General features: G+C 36.2%; 2 protein-coding genes across 13 annotated transcripts in view; one reads left to right on the top strand and one right to left on the bottom strand.

Moving 5' to 3' along the window:
* LOC120531691 (R3H domain-containing protein 1) overlaps positions 1-12,509 on the bottom strand; it is a 244,756-nt gene extending 232,247 nt beyond the window's left edge. For 9 of the 11 annotated variants that reach the window (XM_039757318.1, XM_039757320.1, XM_039757324.1 and 6 more), the window contains exon 1: positions 12,368-12,507. The gene's annotated coding sequence lies outside the window, so the exon portion shown is untranslated. Of the gene's footprint in view, positions 1-12,367 lie in introns of all 11 variants that reach the window. The other 2 variants (XR_005634140.1, XM_039757328.1) reach the window with 2 other exon arrangements.
* Positions 11,909-18,267, top strand: part of zranb3 (zinc finger, RAN-binding domain containing 3) — a 356,241-nt gene continuing 349,882 nt past the window's right edge. Inside the window, exon 1 of one of the 2 annotated variants that reach the window (XM_039757317.1) lies at positions 11,909-11,976. The gene's annotated coding sequence lies outside the window, so the exon portion shown is untranslated. Of the gene's footprint in view, positions 11,977-13,222; positions 13,307-18,267 lie in introns of those variants that run through there. The other variant, XM_039757315.1, reaches the window with a different exon arrangement.

Raw genomic sequence — 18,267 nt, 5'->3', positions numbered from 1 at the left:
CTTTTTTTTTTAATTCTCTCAGCCGCGTTCACGATCCCAACTCACTAAGCCCCCCTAACCCTCATTTGACACTGCTGTTTTCAAATAGACGCGCTATAACAGAGGTTAAATCAAATCATGACAACGATTCTACATCGGATCAAGAATGCACTTTTGCCATCGCTGTACTTTGTATATGTATATGGAAAGCTCTGCACTCGTGATTTTACACTGTAGGAAGTATGCGGGCATGCTCAAAAAATACACGTGTAATGGCATGAAAAGTGCACGCTGACACTTCAGTTCGCAAGCATTGGTACGAGAATACAGTCACAAGTAGACTGCAGAGCTATAGCGCATCTTTTTGTGAAAACAGCAGAGAATGATACTGAATAAAAAAAAACAAAGCTAACCTTTACAAGTATCATAAATTATACTTGTTGTTACAGACTGAAATCAAATGTATGTTTTTATTCTAAAATAGTAAGAATAAGAGAAGTTCACTTCTCAAAACGGAGTCATGCGGGATCAAATTCGTGACTTTTTGATTCCCAGTCAACAGCTGATACCGTTGCGCCACGGAGGCAGTCATAGTAAATACGTGTCAATGTCGCACACTAACGCAGATTTTATTTTCTGCAGTTATATTTTTGAATAAATGCACACTTGTTCTGTTATATTTGTACCTTTTGTGAAAGTGTTTCTTTGATATTTGGACTTCATGGACACATTATACACTTCATGTCTACATTTTATCAATTATTACTAAAACATGAAGAGCGTTTCTGTTTTAAAAATGTGTTTACTGTGCATAGATCATTGTAGACACGGAACACACATGAAATGCAAGTGTTCTAAATAACGATATAGTATTTATAAAAGGTGTCATTTTGCTTGACTTCTCACTCTTTTCAATTCTAAGCAACTGAAACACAAGTAAACAGACTTGAGCTGAGAAAACTGTGCAGGGTGGGGGGATGTGATAGCGGGCTACTTGCTGTTTGGTGCATATCCACACATTTACAGGACAAAGGATGCTGACAGAGAGAAGCGATTTAAGGTGGGACGGATTTTTGAGTTTTTTCATAGGCTTTGGTAATTCTAGTGTTAAACGGGATGATAGACAATGGACAAATATTGCCACTCCAAATGTCAGTGGTGAAGCTGCCAGCAATAAGCTGCCGACATGCTTAGAGTACAAGTACATTAGCACTACACTGGGCCAAAATCCACTACCAGTATCAGTATGATTGAATCCGTAGTTTGCACACACTACCTGCTGCACCAGGCTGGAATTGCTGACAAAAGTGGTTCAACATGAAAACCTGAGTCAATGGGATATGTCCGTGTACTATATTTCTAAATATAATTATCTAGTTTACGCAATATTAGTTTAATATACTTCTAAAAATATTTATAAAAGCTTGTTTTTGCTTTGTTATTCTACGGTATTGAGTTGAGTGTTGCTTGATGAGGGAAAAATGAATTTAATTGTTGTTAGTGAAAGGCTGAGGCATAATAGCATGTTTAAAAAGTGATGGGGGTCACCTCCCATTTATATTCCAAAGGAAATACTGACCAGTCCAGAAGTCTCAGGCAGCATATCAATAATACTGTATATAAAAACATTACAAAGAATCTTTCCTTCAAAGATCCTAGGGTACAGTGGGAAAAGGATGTTTCAATTAATCTCTCAGTGGATTTCATCCATGTACGGAATAAACTCTAGCTCTGTATATGCAAAACATTCAATAATTCAACTTAAAATCTTTAATCAATCAGATTTATCTTGTTTAAAATTGTCCAATATATATCCAAGTCAAGATACAGTACAACATGCAAATGTTGCAATCTACCTCCAGCTTCACTGGGTCACATGGTTCGAGAGTGCACCAAATTAGCATAATTTTGGGAAAAAAATCTTTGAATGCTTATCAAACACTTTTGGTATTTATTTTTTGTTTTGATTTTTAAATAATATTTAAGTTAAACTAAACTTCACCACACAACATGCAAACGCTTTTAGCAAATAGCAGGTTCAACAGTACTAATTATCCTTATACTGTTGAACCCGATATTTTCTGAAATGTACCCAAATTAATACTGTAGAACTTTTGTTTTCAGTATCATTTATTAGTATGCGTGTATTTTTAATTCTATTATTAAAATTCAAGCCTCGCTGGAACCTTTTCATTTTTTGTGCATTCTCTTTCATTACATTTTTAATGAAAACCATGCTTCAAGTGTAAAAAATATATAATGCAATATTATTGTTACTGCCAGAAACAATTTGTTTACCATGATTGTTTCTGGTCATATTAACAACCCCAAAACACTCATGAACTGAAATTGTGTTTGGTATTTTCTTATGTCCTATGACCACAGTTTTGCTACATTTAAATAAATTTTAAATGTATTTTGTGATAGGCACAAAACTGTCTAAATAAGGGCCGTTTTATACTTCACGCTCAGAACGCGTACGCGCCCGCATCATGGCTGCCACGTGTTCCCAGCGTTCATTTCACACGTCCTCTGAGCAGGTACTCAGAAATTAGCGCAACGCATGCGCAAGTTGCAGTACCAGCAAAAAGTCGGGGGGCGCAGTGTGTTAAAAGTCGGAACATGACGTCAGTGTCTCTGTTTACTATCTACATGTGACAGAAAGCCTCTATGAAGATCCTACGGGATTTATGCTTCGATGTGATGAAGCAAAATGCCGACATACAGATACATTCGTGGTGCTTTTATATTCAAGCGTTGCATATTCCCGATCGTAATGACACGATACATTTTAAAAGTCTCACATACTATCTTTTGTGCCGTCTTTTTTTATTTTTGCAACTTAACAACAGCAACATAATGTATAGCGCTGTATTTGAGCCACTGAGAAAAAAATAAAGGACACGGTGAAAACGTGTATTTTGTGATTAAAGTGGAAATTTCGGCTTTAATCTCGAAATGTCCACTTTAATCTCGTAGTTTACTTTATCATTAATGCAGACCATTGTAAACGTCATCACAGTTTTTAATCGCTACAAGCTTCTTGGTCCTGACAGCAGAGGCAAGCAGCAATAGATCGCCAACCATCCATCCATTTTCCAACCTGCTGAATCCAAACACAGGGTCAAGGGGGTCTGCTGCAGCCAATCCCAGCCAACACAGGGCACAAGGCAGGAACCAATCCTGGGCAGGGTGCCAACCCACCGCAGGACACACACAAACACACCCACACACCAAGCACACACTAGGGCCAATTTAGAATCACCAATCCACCTAACCGGTATGTCTTTTTTGGACTGTGGGAGGAAACCGGAGCGCCTGGAGGAAACCCACGCAGACATGGGGAGAACATGCAAACTCGGTCGCAATAGATCGCAACACAGAGACAAATTAAATGTATGATATTCCAACTCTCTGCACATTTAGAATCTTAAGATTTGTACTTGATACCACTTTCATGATGAAATGCATTAAAGTGTGTATGTTACACTTTACATATAATTTTTTATAAATAATGAATACTGTTAATAATTACACACATGGGGGTGTCACGGTGGTGGAGCGATAGCACTGCTGTCTCGCAGGGAGTTATGTTGCTGGTATTTCCTGCTTGTGTTCCACACTGTGCTCTGGGTTCCTTTCAAAGATATGCAGATTTGGGGATTTGGTGCCGCTAAAATGACACTAGTGTGTGCGAGTGCTTGTTTTCACCTTGCGATGAGCTAAGGCCTCATCTAGGGATTGTTTCTCATTTGTGCCCAATGATTGCTGGAATGGACACATCCCTGGATTGATGGATTTAATCAATAAACATAATTTTCAGAGATATTGCGGTAAGGTGTCATCAGAATTTAATGAGTGTTCTAGGCAATTCACAACACAGAGAAGCCGAAAATTTTCTCACCGTGATAATATATCACACTGCCACCTGGTGGATTCCTCCAGATTTATGTAAAGTACGCACGCAAGTATGAACACTACAACGCTTGCGTAGCAGGAGCGTCCGCTGCAGCATGCGTCGCGTCACGTGAAGTATAACTCCGGCCTTAGCTATATAGCCTTACGCTTTTGAACATTATCACTATGCCTACATTTCAGAATTAAAAATTAACAAAAAGTATGAAAGTGGGTATCAAGGGAAAAGCTTAAAAGAATATGAGTTAATTTCATTTGGCTGATGGTCTCACTGAGATAAGAACTTATGCCTGGATCCTCACTTAGCAATTTCTTTTTATATAATTCAAGAAGGGGAAAAAAAAGAACATACTTCAACATTTCTTGCTTAATAAGAAAATAATTAGTAGAATTTGTTAAAAGAAATTTGAAGCTAATAAGATATATCAGCATATTGCCAGTTATAACCAGGACCAAACTGGAAATGCCTCAGTAATACTAAGGTGACTTTGTACTCATTGACTGGTTTCAGCCTTGCAGTTATGCCAATTGTCAGGCATAACTCTCAGTGACTACAATTTGAAAAGTATGAATACAACTGAAGGAAAGAATCACTTGGGAAATAAACAGTTTTATGTGTTTATGGCAAATGGTAACTAGAAGTGATTACAAAACAAAACTAGCATGTAATTTGTGATGGCGCTTTGCCTTCAGAAATACAGACGTGTTACACACAGTATATTAAAATATTTATTATATGGTTAAAAAAGGGAACTTTTGCAAAATGTCAAAATTTTGCAACGGACAAGTAAAAAATAAAAAAGGTCAATTATAAAAACATAAGATATGAATCCCTTATAAGTAGTATTCATGAAGGCATTAAGGAATTATCATATAATTGCTTCAGTTATAATATGACATTTAACTCAGTCTGCAAGATACAGTATATCCAAAAATGCAATATAAAAGATAACAGACAGAAAGATAAACTTTCATACTAATAATATTCATGAAGTTATGTACATGCTAAATGCAGAAGGAATGGTGAGTGTGAACCATAGAAAATTGAAAAATGATGGAGCCTCCCAATAGACCTGTGGTCTACAACAATGGAAGCCTGGCAGTTAAGCTTCTGAACGAACAGCACTAACTTTGTATAATTAAAAACAACAGCAACACTAATATAGTCAAGGCTACATTAGGCTATGGACTGCAATTGGTAAATCTTTCCTGTTCTGCTTAGCTAGGTACATAATGGATATTCCATATACATGCAATGAACCACCTTAAGCTGAAATTTGATGGTAATGATGATTATGATGATAATGCCAGACAGATTAATGAATCTGTCATTTAGCAAACTATTATCAGAGGTTTACAATAGCTTCATTATTTTACGTCCATACAAAATGCTGTTAAGAATGATGACTGCACTGACAGGGCTGAACCTCCAATAACACCTCCTGCTTGTGAAAAGTGGGTGGAGTTCAAGGCAAAAAATGATTAGAAGGGAGATGAAAACAACAGAGAACCTTTTAGCAGGTTCTTCTCAAGATTCAGAGTAATAACTTGCCTTCAAGTAATCAGACCAAGTAATGTGTGTTTATTTTTAAAGTGTTACCCCCAAACACTGCTCCTTGTATTGTGCTGCTGAGCTTATCACTGTACTATGTTCAGCTCACCAACATAAATGTAGCGATTTCAGAGATAATGATACAGGTTATTTCAACCAAGAAAGGGAATGATTTGATTGTCTGAGCATTTGCCACAGTTAAATTTATCTTTGTAGATATTTTTCACCATTTTGTACCTGTAACTGCTGAAAATGTATGAGAAGAAAAGACATACATGGTAACGGAGTGCAACGGACATGCACAGACTACTAAATGCTTAGCAGTAACCTGGTTAAGTGTTTACATGACCAAATAACCAAGTTACTCAGATAGAAATCTACACGTGTTAACTTGATCAGAGACCAATATCCCAGAGTAAAGGTTTACATGGCATTTTAAAAAGTGGGTTGCTGTGAATAACCAGATTATTAAAACACATGTAAACACACTCAATGGAACTGGCAAAATTTACTGAAGTGCTAAACAGAAGTGCTAATCAGAAGAATGACGCAAAGTTGGGTATACTATTTTGATTGTTTTAAAAGTCAAACATACTGAAACTGCCATAAAGTGAACTAATTCGAAAACACGTGCACAATACAGGCCCACTTAAAAGTTTCAAACCAAACCTACTGGTAATGACAACAGGTTGAGAGTATCAGCTACTTAAGTAAGTATTTAAAAGATGCATATTGCTTTACTTATTAAAATCAATTTAAATATAACCTGAAACTTTGTTAAAGAAAACTAATGCATTGGGAACTTTAAATATGATTATTCCATTTACTAATATGCATATATAATGTTTATCACAAATTCTGAACTGAAGTAGAAAGGCCTGAACATGGAATATTTCATTTAATAGAACACGATCTCAAGCTATTTACTGAATCTGTTCAATAAAAAAAAAACATTTTGTTGCAAAAATATAAACATAAATGCCATATCACCTGTAATAACTAATGCTGTACATTTTGGATCACATAATCACAAAACCCATAACGCGTCAATGTTTTAAGGTTATCTTATGTAACATAATCTGTCAGAGTGATATTACTGTACATTATTACCTACAAGGGTTGTTCAATATGTTTCTGCACTTTTATACTTTCGTTGGAAACAGTGAAGGTGGGAGGAGTAGTCATGTCTCGTGTCTGAGAGTGTCATGTGACTAGTTCTGTCTGGCAAGCCAGCTGCCCATGCAGTTTAGTAGAAGAGTTGTCACCCTGTGGTCAAGATGGCTGGGTAACTTATAAATTGCACCCAAGAGGAACAGCGTTCTGCCATACACTTTTTTTGGGCAAAAGGTGTGCCAGAAGCACAAATTCATTTCCGCATGTGTGCTCAGCATGGAGATAAAGCTCTCTCTCATACAGTCATCTATGAGTGAATTGAAATGATTGAAAATGGTTGTACTAGTGTGACAGATGCAGAGTGCTCTGGACATCCAGCAACAGCCACGACCACGTGGAATGAAGAACCCTGATGTGAAAGCAGCGCTGCATCAGTTGCTATGCGCTCAAACAAAATCATTTTTTGCTGATGACATTAAAAAGCAGGTACAACGCTGGGAAAATTGCATTGCAAAGAAAGGTGACTAACGTAGAAAAGTGATGTAATTTGTTTTTGACATTCTTAATAAATAGAGTTAAAAAAGTGCAGAAACTTTTTCAACATCCCTTGTATTTTCATTGGTGAGATTCCAACAGGTGTTACATTTACACAAATTTTGAATAAACTGCTCAAATTGATGCAATAGGATATCATGCCTGGTATTAAGAAGGCTGAACATAGAAATCAAAGAACCAGTGAGCAAAGTACTGAGCCCGCTTCAAGAATTCATAAAGGCTCTTTCTGGTGAGCAATATATTTACATGATTATAGTAGGTCTGCATAGTATACCGGTACTGGAAATGTGACAGACAACATAAAATTTTAAATAGTGGTACCATTGTTTTGGGATTTTTAGCACCAGAAGTGAAGGTCACCTCTGCACTCAAACCCTACCCTCCCAACACTCAGTGCATTAGCCAGGGAAAATGTGCTTAGATGTGCTGTAGACTTCATGAAACCTCCAACGTGATTGTGACTTCTCAGGGGAATTGCTTCACAGGGGACGCAAGCTCCCACTTTAATAAGATTAAAAGGAAACAGCACAAAATAGTTGATCCTAAAATGACTAGATGTGTGGCATTTTTCTTGTACATTGCATTACTTTGAATATCTCTGACAAATTTTGTTAGGCCTTTGCTAACTCAGAATTCCTACTTTTCAAAACTCACAATTTAACATTATGAAACATGACTTTTCATTTTGTCTTTCGCTGACAAATAAGGACAATAAAATAATGGAGTAATAATTTACATGTGATATGACAGTTATTCTTATTTTCAATAAACAGTACAGCTATTAATGCTTTACCATTTTGTAACAAACACATCAAATTAATTTAAATGATAGTGTAGCTAAGAGTTCAGCAATGTTTGAAATGCTGAAACAATCTGAACTTTTTGCTGAGTTTTTATTTCTCATTGAAAGAGGATTTCATGAACTCTCAATCCACAACACTCCGCTAAGCTTCAGCTTTAGCTGATACAAAGAAGAGTCTAAGTTATGGTCCTTAGTTGCCTTAGTTACCAAGCTTGACTTGTCCTAATCCTTTTTGGTGGAACCAAATCTGACTGAAACAAGCCTTGCTTACCCATTTAAGCGAGGCTTACTAGCTAAGCATGCTGCGTGGAGGAACATCTTGATCTATAGTGCATCCAGAAAGTATTCACAGCGCATCACTTATTCCACGTTTTGTTATGTTACAGCCTTATTCCAAAATGGAATAAATTCTTTTTTTTCCTCATAATTTTACACACAACACCCCATAACGACAACATGAAAAAAGTTTACTTGAGGTCTTTGCAAATTTACTAAAAATAAAAAAACTGAGAAATCACATGTACATAATTATTCAGAGCCTTTGCTCAATACTTTGTCGATGCACCTTTGGCAGCAATTACAGCCTCAAGTCTTTTTGAATATGATGCCACAAGCTTGGCACACCCATCCTTGGCCAGTTTCGCCCATTCCTCTTTGCAGCACCTCTCAAGCTCCATCAAGTTGGATGGGAAGCGTCGGTGCACAGCCATTTTATGATCTCTCCAGAGATGTTCAATCGGATTTAAGTCTGGGCTCTGGCTGGGCCACTCAAGGACATTCACAGAGTTGTCCTGAAGCCACTCCTTTGATATCTTGGCTGTGTGCTTAGGGTTGTTGTCCTGCTGAAAGATGAACCGTCGCCCCAATCTGAGGTCAAGAGCGCTCTGGAGCAGGCTTTCATCCAGGATGTCTCTGTACATTGCTGCACTCATCTTTCCCTTTATCCTGACTAGTCTCCCAGTTCCTGCCACTGAAAAACATCCCCACAGCATGATGCTGCCACCACCATGCTTCACTGTAGGGATGGTATTGGCCTGGTGATGAGCGGTGCTTAGTTTTCTCCAAACGTGACGCCTGGCATTCACACCAAAGAGTTCAATCTTTGTCTCATCAGACCAGAGAATTTTGTTTCTCATGGTCTGAGAGTCCTTCAGGTGTCTTTTGGCAAACTCCAGGCGGGCTGCCATGTGCCTTTTACTAAAGAGTGGCTTCCGTCTGGCCACTCTACCATACAGGCCTGATTGGTGGATTGCTGCAGAGTTGGTTGTCCTTCTGGAAGGTTCTCCTCTCTCCACAGAGGACCATCGGGTTCTTGGTCACCTCCCTGACTAAAACCCTTCTCCCCCGATTGGTCAGTTTAGATGGCTGGCCAGCTCTAGGAAGAGTCCTGGTGGTTTCGAACTTCTTCCACTTATGGATGATGGAGGCCACTGTGCTCATTGGGGCCTTCAGGCAGCAGAAATTTTTCTGTAACCTTCTCCAGATTTGTGCCTCGAGACAATTCCTTTGACTTCATGCTTGGTTTGTGCTCTGACAAGAACTGTCAACTGTGGGACCTTATATAGACAGGTGTGTGCCTTTCCAAATCATGCCCAATCACCTGAATTTACCACAGGTGGACTCCAATTACGCTGCAGAAACATCTCAAGGATGATCAGGGGAAACAGGATGCACCTGAGCCCAATTCTGAGCTTCATGGCAAAGGCTGTGAATACTTATGTACATATGCTTTCTCAATTTTTTATTTTTAATAAATTTGCTAAAACGTCAAGTAAACTTTTTTCACGTTGTCATTATGGGGTGCTGCGTGTAGAATTCTGAGGAAAAAATGAATTTAATCCATTTTGGAATAAGGCTGTAACATAACAAAATGTGGAAAAAGTGAGGCGCTGTGAATACTTTCCGGGTGCACTGTATCACAACAATAATGTTTAAAAAAAATATACTAACATCCCCAGAAAATTCTTAACAGCTATGCAATATTATAGTGTACAGCATAATGCTGCTTAAAATTTTAGCAAATATTCTGAAATCTTGAAAACTATCTTTACATATTTAAAAAAGAACACTATGACCTTATGATTAAATTAATAAAAAAGTATTTCCAAGCCAAAAAAAATGCATTCATGTCCTTCTGGATGATTTTCAAAATGTACAAAATCTTCCCTACCAAAAATGTTGCTGTTTGAAATCATCCTTTGACATAATAAACTGATTATACACTATAGTTTGGCTGAATTTAAGCATTTATTGTGTGTTTTGTGCCTTGTTCTCGCTCACTTTCAATTTAAAAAATATATTAAGTGAGCAGCTCTTTAACTCTCTCCTGTTTCTGAAAAAATGCATTCTGTTTGTTCAACATGACAATTAACACATGCATAACACAGTATCTAGAAAATATCCACTTGGTATTAAAAGTAACCAGAGTATCAGATAAGTATTTTTGATCATACCAATCTATTGTATTATTTGGTGAATTAAGGAACAGAGTATTCTGTCTTATTTTGCAACTGGGATTGCTCACCTGTCCCAAGAATCTTATATTGGGATATGGAAGTTCAGAAAATTAGTTTACACTTGAACAATGCAAACCTATTCATCATTATGAACATAATGCCTGAATTAGATAATTTCACTTAACTCTGAAATGACAGAAAAAACAGAAAAAATATAATAAGGCATACTAAACTGTCCATCTGCAAGTTTTAAAGTCAGTAAAGTCATGAAATTTGTTGACTCTTACTGAAAGAATATTGCTAACTTTCAGGTCATTACAAAGTGTGTTGTTTTCATTTGTTGTAATTTGATAACATATGGGAGAAACTATGGCTGACTAAATTTAGACACCGGCATGAGCTCACTCTAAAGTGTATTGTTAGCATTTCCAGTAGATCACAGCTGCCATTAGGTTTTGCATTGAGATCAAGAGACAGCCAAAGGCAGAAGCAAAAAAAGCGTTTCATATTGTCTTATGAATCACTTTCTTACCATAATTGAAAGGCTCTCCAAAATCTTTACATCAAATTAGACTATAAATGTACTTACATGTGTAAACATACAGAGAAACATATACACATACAAACCATTCACAAAAAAAACATTTTATCTAAGTCATGAAAAATTTAAAAATTTCCGCATCTTAATTTACTTTTCTCTTGTTTCATCTTTTTTGGTTCATATATAGTAATGCTGCTGAATGGGCTAGGCTGTGAAAACATATACAAAATACTAATCAAGAAAAAAATATCTGTAATACTCTTTAGCATGTTACAAATATAGACTGTATATTTTACCTACAAAAAACTATATATATTTCAGTAAATTGTCACAACGGAGCAATATGACTTTTTAACATCTCCTTTCTGATAATTAGAATATGGAACACAACAGAAATTATTCCTGGACACCATAAACTTTAAAACTGTAGTAGTGCCTATACCCCAAAATGTACATATGAACAGAGCTCTGCCTTTGCATTCACATAAAGGCTGATGCAAGTTTTTGAATCTGGACGGGTAATTTCTTTTTTAATGAAATCAATTATAAAAAGTCATTTTTCATTTCTTGTTACTTGAAAGGCCACAAATTATTTTAAGCACAACTGTAACAAGAAGGGGCTAACAAAACAAAATGGGAAAAAATGAATGACACCACATACCCTCAACATGCTGTGTAAAAATTAAAGACAGACAAAACATACTGTTTAAAATAATTGATGACATAATGCGTGAAGAAAGTTTCATAAGTTAACGTTCTACTGGCTATTTTAAAAACAACAAAGATAGGCACATCTTAATTTCACTACGATATAAGGTCAGAGTTTGCTAGTGCACATAGCATTTACGTGATATCATTTTCAATATTCTTCACATTATGGAAATCCAGACACCCTAAAATGTAATGATACAAAAATAACGTGACATGGATTTAAACCCCAAGACCCAGGTGGCCTTCGACAGGCCTGAGCCAAAGGAGGTACAGCTTATGGAAAGTACAGGTGTTCTGGAGAAGAACGACAGCTTTGTCCACAAAGGAAACAAAGCAGACGCTATCCTTAAAGGTAACTCTAAGAAAACAAGTGACGCCTGCGTTTTCGACAAGCTCCGGCCATTAACATTGAATACAAATACAGTGCTAAGTGGAGATTCCTGCAGGCCTTCACATGTCTAAAGAAACCACCTTTCTCGGTTCCTCAATAAATGGCCAATAACTAATGACGCGGCTGGTAAACCGATTATTGCCTTTTGATCCACAACAGACTAATGACTGACCCAGACTTTTGCACCTTCCCTTAAATCACAAACGTATATGACATGCTGCTCTAATTAGGCCTTAAACAGAAACACTGAATCTCCTTATTACAGTGCAGCACGCTAAGAAGCCCATAATATAGTAACAATACCAAACACAACACCATGAGCAAAATAAATAAGACAGAAATAGCTGCTTACCAGACGTATAAGGGTGTTAATATTCTGTGTTTCTGATTAATTAACAAGGGTTAAAATTACATGTAAATAAATTATTTGTAATAATTTACTCTGTAGCAACAACACTATGCGGCTTCATATGGGTAAGGCTGTAAGTAGACACACTGAAGACAAGCGACAAAAAAAATGCCTTGATTGACATGTGCTTCATCCTATCGGAAGTCACACATTAAACACGCTCTCCAATCATGGGGCACACTGTGCCATAATTGACATACCCAGACAAGAAAAAAAAAATAGGTGGGATTTAGACACCAACTTTTATTAGGAATTATAACCAGCGGCAAAGAAAAAACTTAAAGGCTGAACGAGTCACTTATTTTTTTTACTTTATTATTTATTATAATAAGTACGATATTACTACTGTCCGTACAAGTGTATGACTTATTTTCTACAGTTATTTATTTTATGGTATTGATAAAGTCCCCCCTATAAAGCCACCACGTCTCGCTTCGTCTTATGTTATAAAAAATGATGCATCATTTCCCTTGTCAAAACATACAGTATTTAGAGCGAGATTCACTTTTAAATATGTACTTATATTACATCTACAGCAGTTGTCAGCCCAAATAAACTATTGAAAAATATAAATTTCGGAATTTAGATCATATTCATATCACACACTCACACTACCTACACGTCTAGATAGATCTATGTATACAAATACATATACAGTACATAACTTGTTGTATACACATGCATTGGTATAACTGCACACAAAATCCAAACACGCGGCGCGCACGCGTGTAAGTGGGCGGGGCCAAACAAAGCTTCCTCTCGGTCTTACCCGCCTTTCTTACGTGATATGACGTAGAGTCAAACGTGGGAACGTGGATATCAAAGAGCGCGACGAGAATGTATACTTGAGGAGCTGGAAGTTCGCAAAGTTTGGAGTGTAGTGTATGTATTTTGTTTTGTTTTTTTGTTTTTAAAATACCACGACTGATATTTATATATTGTTATGCAGTTTATGTTTGATGTCTATGGAATTTAATAAACCAGTACAAAATGCGTCTAATACCATCCGTCCATATTATTATTTTAATAACGTTATCGGTAGTGGGGATGTAGAGCGTTTATGAAATATTCAGTACATGGCAAAAACTAATTATGAAAGAGTGCCAGTACCAGTCCATTTGAGAGCACACCCACAACAGTAACCGCACATCCTTGATGCAGTTAGTTTAAGTGCAGGATCATGAGTATGTTTATTTGCGTACATTCATTTATTGAGCTTTCTGCATAAGTTGTTGTCTGCCAGTTGTCTTAATACAGGTTTTGTGAAAATCTACCAGAATTGAAAGAATTTTTAACACATATAAGTACTTTTTCATTTTTTTTAATTTGTTTGCTGAAGAATGTGAATGATGCTCTTAAAACAAGTTGTTACCAGATGGTTTTGTAGCTCTACTGCTTGTAAGACGTTTTTCCCGAAGAATTCAGCAATTGTTTTGGCTCTCCATTTTTCGGTCATAAGTTTACCTAAAAAGTAAAATAAATTATGCAATTCGTTTTTTTTTTGTTATGGGTTTCTTAATGCATTTTCTTTTTGCAAACAAGATGCTTTTGTAAATTTTTTATCTTTCGTTGTTGTAGTTGCAGAGGAATTAAAAAATTCCAAGGTTGCTGGCACTGTTCCCTCCAGTGCTGTCCACGGCGTCACACTGAACCTGTCTGTGCCTCATCTATAAAAATTAGAGCCTTGTAAGTCACCTTCAATAAAACCTAACACCTAAATGTAATATAACACTCCCTAATCAATTGATGAGTACCAGTAGCACTGGTTGCAAAGCAGGTCACACACCCATGAAATTGTGATCTGGAGTACCCAGAGGAAAATCTACCAAAGATGGTAGATAGTAGCTTGCAAAGAACTTGCGAACAACAGCCAGGATTGGGATTTGAACCCAGGAAATTGGATCTGTCGGAGCAAGCTATAGTTATGTTCAATGTGCCATCTGCCGTGCTGTCAACCAAATGTAAACTAGTAAAGATAACATGTTAGTTCCAGAAACAGAAATGCATTTTTAAGGTATGATACTACTTCTTATTTTACAGATATAACTGGATAACTGATAAATCTTTTTTTTTTGTTTTTTCTGTCCTTCTTGCCATCTGACCATATCATCAAACTCCTCTTTAGAGACTTAGAATACAATATTACATATAAGGACTCTACCTGTACTTTTCTAACAATTATGTTTGTGTTATGTAAGGTTGTATCTTTTGTTTTACTTATTCATTATTATTCTTACATAATTTAATTTTTTTTCTTGTAACTATTTTTTGACATCTTGTTAAACACTTTGAGGTATAGTCTGTATATGGTTAGGCTTTGTATATTTGGAGCTGTAGAGAGATTTTGCTTATTGTAGCACTGTGTTATTTCCACACATTTTCACCACACTGTAGCGTAAAGGATTATTACCGTTGACTCATTTGTTCATTTCCATTTGTTCTTCAGCTGCACCAGCTCATGCCTGTACCATTACAGCAACTTCTAATCTTGCCATAATTATTTTAGTACTGACAAGAGTTTTTTTTTTTTTTTCTTTTTTCTGGTAGTATGGTTTATAAATTGGCAGTTAAAATATTTTACAACATCAAATTGGCATCCTTTTACCAGTTGGTAAAAAGGCTGAGACATAGGAAAGTGCAAAAGCTTAATAGACTGTAAGTTTTCAAAAATGCTGGTATCTCTTATAAATGTATAAATAAATTGTTGGTATGGTCTTTTTTTGATGACTAATTAAATGATAGCAGAGTTGTCATTATCATAAGTTAACTCCTCAAATCGATCCAGTTCATATACAAATCCACATTATGTATCAATGACACTTTTTTGTTAAGGATCTATTGGTTATCTATTTAAAAGGTCACATTTGATACTGCAGATTAGAATTTTTTTATTTTAAATATTGCATTGTTCTGAAGTTAATCCTAGAAATGGAGTGATTTGTTTATTCAGTGCTGGTAGTTGCCATGTGCATTTCTTACTCGAATAAACTGCTCCACCAAGTCCTGAATTAGGAAAAGCAAGATAAGAGAAATTAATTGTTGAACCAGTAGAAGTTTTCCCAAGTTTGTATTTTTTTGATCAGAATGGCAATTCTTTTACATTTTATTTTTTTTGTAATGAAAAAAAATCTCTTATGGCTGTACAGCCAACTACTTTCAGGATATGCAATGTCTTTACATAGTTACTCTATGTGTATTTTAATGTATTTTGGAATGAATGTCTTAATATTTTCAATTTAGTTACAATCTGTGCTGGTTTTCAGCAAAATTGAAGGGACTTTAAATACATCCCTTTGTGCCTACAGTCTCTCCATACAGATTAATATATAACTACTGACCATTACACATGTACTATTATGCATCCAATTTAAAAATCTGTATCTGTAATTTATACACAATGGATCTAACAATACATATCTCTTGATTATTATTACATTGAATATTATTATTAGTGACATACGAAATGATGCATTTTAGTGTGATTTAATTGTTGTCTGAATGACTCAGCACATAGTTGAAACTGGTTTAAACATACGGTTAAAAAGTTTTATCATTATTGTTTGCATTCATAATATTTGAGAACTTATAAAGAAAAGTTTGTAATGCTCCCAACCTCTCTCTTTCTCTCTCTCTCTCTCTCTCTCTCTCTCTCGTATCTCTTATGGATGTATTATTTACACTGTGATTTGTTTTTCTGGATCCATTTTGAATCTTTTCTATTCACATATCTTTTGATGGGAACAAAAATATTTTATTTGCTTCTTTTCTGCACATTGAAAGCTTCAAGTGAGACTTTGGTGTTTGGTTTATAGACAGTGCTGACGCTGCTAAGAATGAAAGATTTGTCCTTAATTGTAAATGGGATGACTATTATGAGTGAGGAGAAGGATGGAAGGGTTGTTGTCTTCTTGACTCCTACACTTAAAATTGTTACTCAAAATGCCAAAAAGTTTTTTGTTGTTTTGGATGGCATAGCACTTTGTATGTATAGACTGTTTTGGTGTGTTGTTAACATTTTACAGTAATATATAAGAATGACATTTTCTGAAAAAGCTACAACCAATCCATAATGTTTGGGACAGAACACATTTTTTCCGTGATTTTCCCCTCTGCTCCCCAGTTTTATATTATAAATCAAATAATCAGACATGACTAAAGAGCACATTGTAGACATTAATTTAAGGGTATTTGCATACATTTTGGTCACACCATGTAGAAATGACAACACTTTTTCTACATAGTACCCCATTTCATTTTGGGACATAGCAATGGTAGGTATAATAATGCAGTTGCATTTAGTAGTTTATTGCATATGCCTTGCAAGCAATGACTTCTTGAAATCTGCGCTTCAAGGACATCACCAGGGGCCTCATGTATAAGCGCAGCGTATGCACAAAAATGTTGCATGAACCCATTTTCATGCTCACATCTAGATGTATAAAAGTGAACTTTGCATAACACTCCTTACATTCTCACAACAGCCTCACACCATGCGTACACACATTTTTACTCTGTTTTTGAAACTGGCTGCACCCAGCTTCAAAGCAGTGCTACTCTTTCTGTGTCATTTCCCTTTCTTTTTTAGATTTGCATCTAAGATGTGGGCTTTATCAAAAACACTGGAATTAACAGCATATCATTTACAAATTTAAGGCACTTGTTTGTAATCATTCTTTAATGGTGCACAGAATCGCCAAACTACTCCAAATACCATGGCTGCTTTAGCACTGTTAGAAGACATCGCAAATAGAAGAAATAGAAGAGAGCGCGTATTTAGAGATCATAGTGATTTCTTGCCCCCATAATGATGGCTAGCTTCTAAGTTGATTTGGATTTCTAGGAGCTGTGTGTTGAACTGGGGCTGGCTTTAGAAAGGCAGAGTTTGAATTGTTTCTACCTGTTCCTTTGCAAGTTCTGTCCACCTTTGGGTTTTTAGCCATAGGTGTTTTACAACGTGAACTGGCTGACCAATTCGGTATTTTTCAGCCAGGAGTGTATTATCCACTTGTCATCCAGATATATAAGATTTAATTGCACTGTGGTTGAACAGGCAAACTTCAAAGCGCAAACTGCAACAATGTCCAGTTCTCCAAATGTAATCAATTTGGTTGACTGCATGCACATTGCTCTAAAGGCATCTTCACAGAATGAATTTACTTATGTAAATTGGAAGCATTTCCACTCTATTAATGTACAAATTATGTGTGATGCACAAATGCATCTCATTAATGTTGTGGTGAGATGGCCTGGCTCAACTCATGTTTCGTTCATTCTGAGAAATAGTTGTGTTGAGAGCAAACTTGAAAATGGTGTTGTGTGTGTGATTGCTTGCTTCTTGGTAAGATAAGATATTTAATATTACCCCTTTGGTCAAAATTTTATCTTTATGATGTAACCATTTAACACAATTACTTAGGTGACAGTGGCTACCCACAGAAGACATGGCTTCTCACCTCACTCGCCAACTCACTTACTGAACAAGAGTGACATTATAAGGATACTAGTGGTAGAATGTACTATAGGACAGCTTAAGGGCTGTTGGCACTGCCTGGATAAGATGGTGGTGTGCTGCTCTATAGTCCACATATTCAAATAAGCGAGCAGGGGGCAAAGCCCCATAGTATTTATTATTAAAATAATTAGGCTGTAACAATGACACTGTTTAACTCTGTGTAACATCAGTCACTTTCTTATGGTGAAGACTGTTAGGGCACAGAGAATAGGAAAAAAAAATAGGGACACAGTGAAGAAAAAAAAAATCGAAATGTTGGCTTTAATCTTGTACTTTCCAGTTTAGTCTTGTAGTTTATTTTGTCATTAAAGTAGAATGTCGTAAACTTCAT

Source organism: Polypterus senegalus, chromosome 6 (genome assembly GCF_016835505.1).
Source record: "Polypterus senegalus isolate Bchr_013 chromosome 6, ASM1683550v1, whole genome shotgun sequence".
NCBI classification, from domain to species: domain Eukaryota; kingdom Metazoa; phylum Chordata; class Cladistia; order Polypteriformes; family Polypteridae; genus Polypterus; species Polypterus senegalus.
Note: the sequence above shows the minus strand (reverse complement) of the source record. Positions and strands in the feature narration are given on the sequence as shown.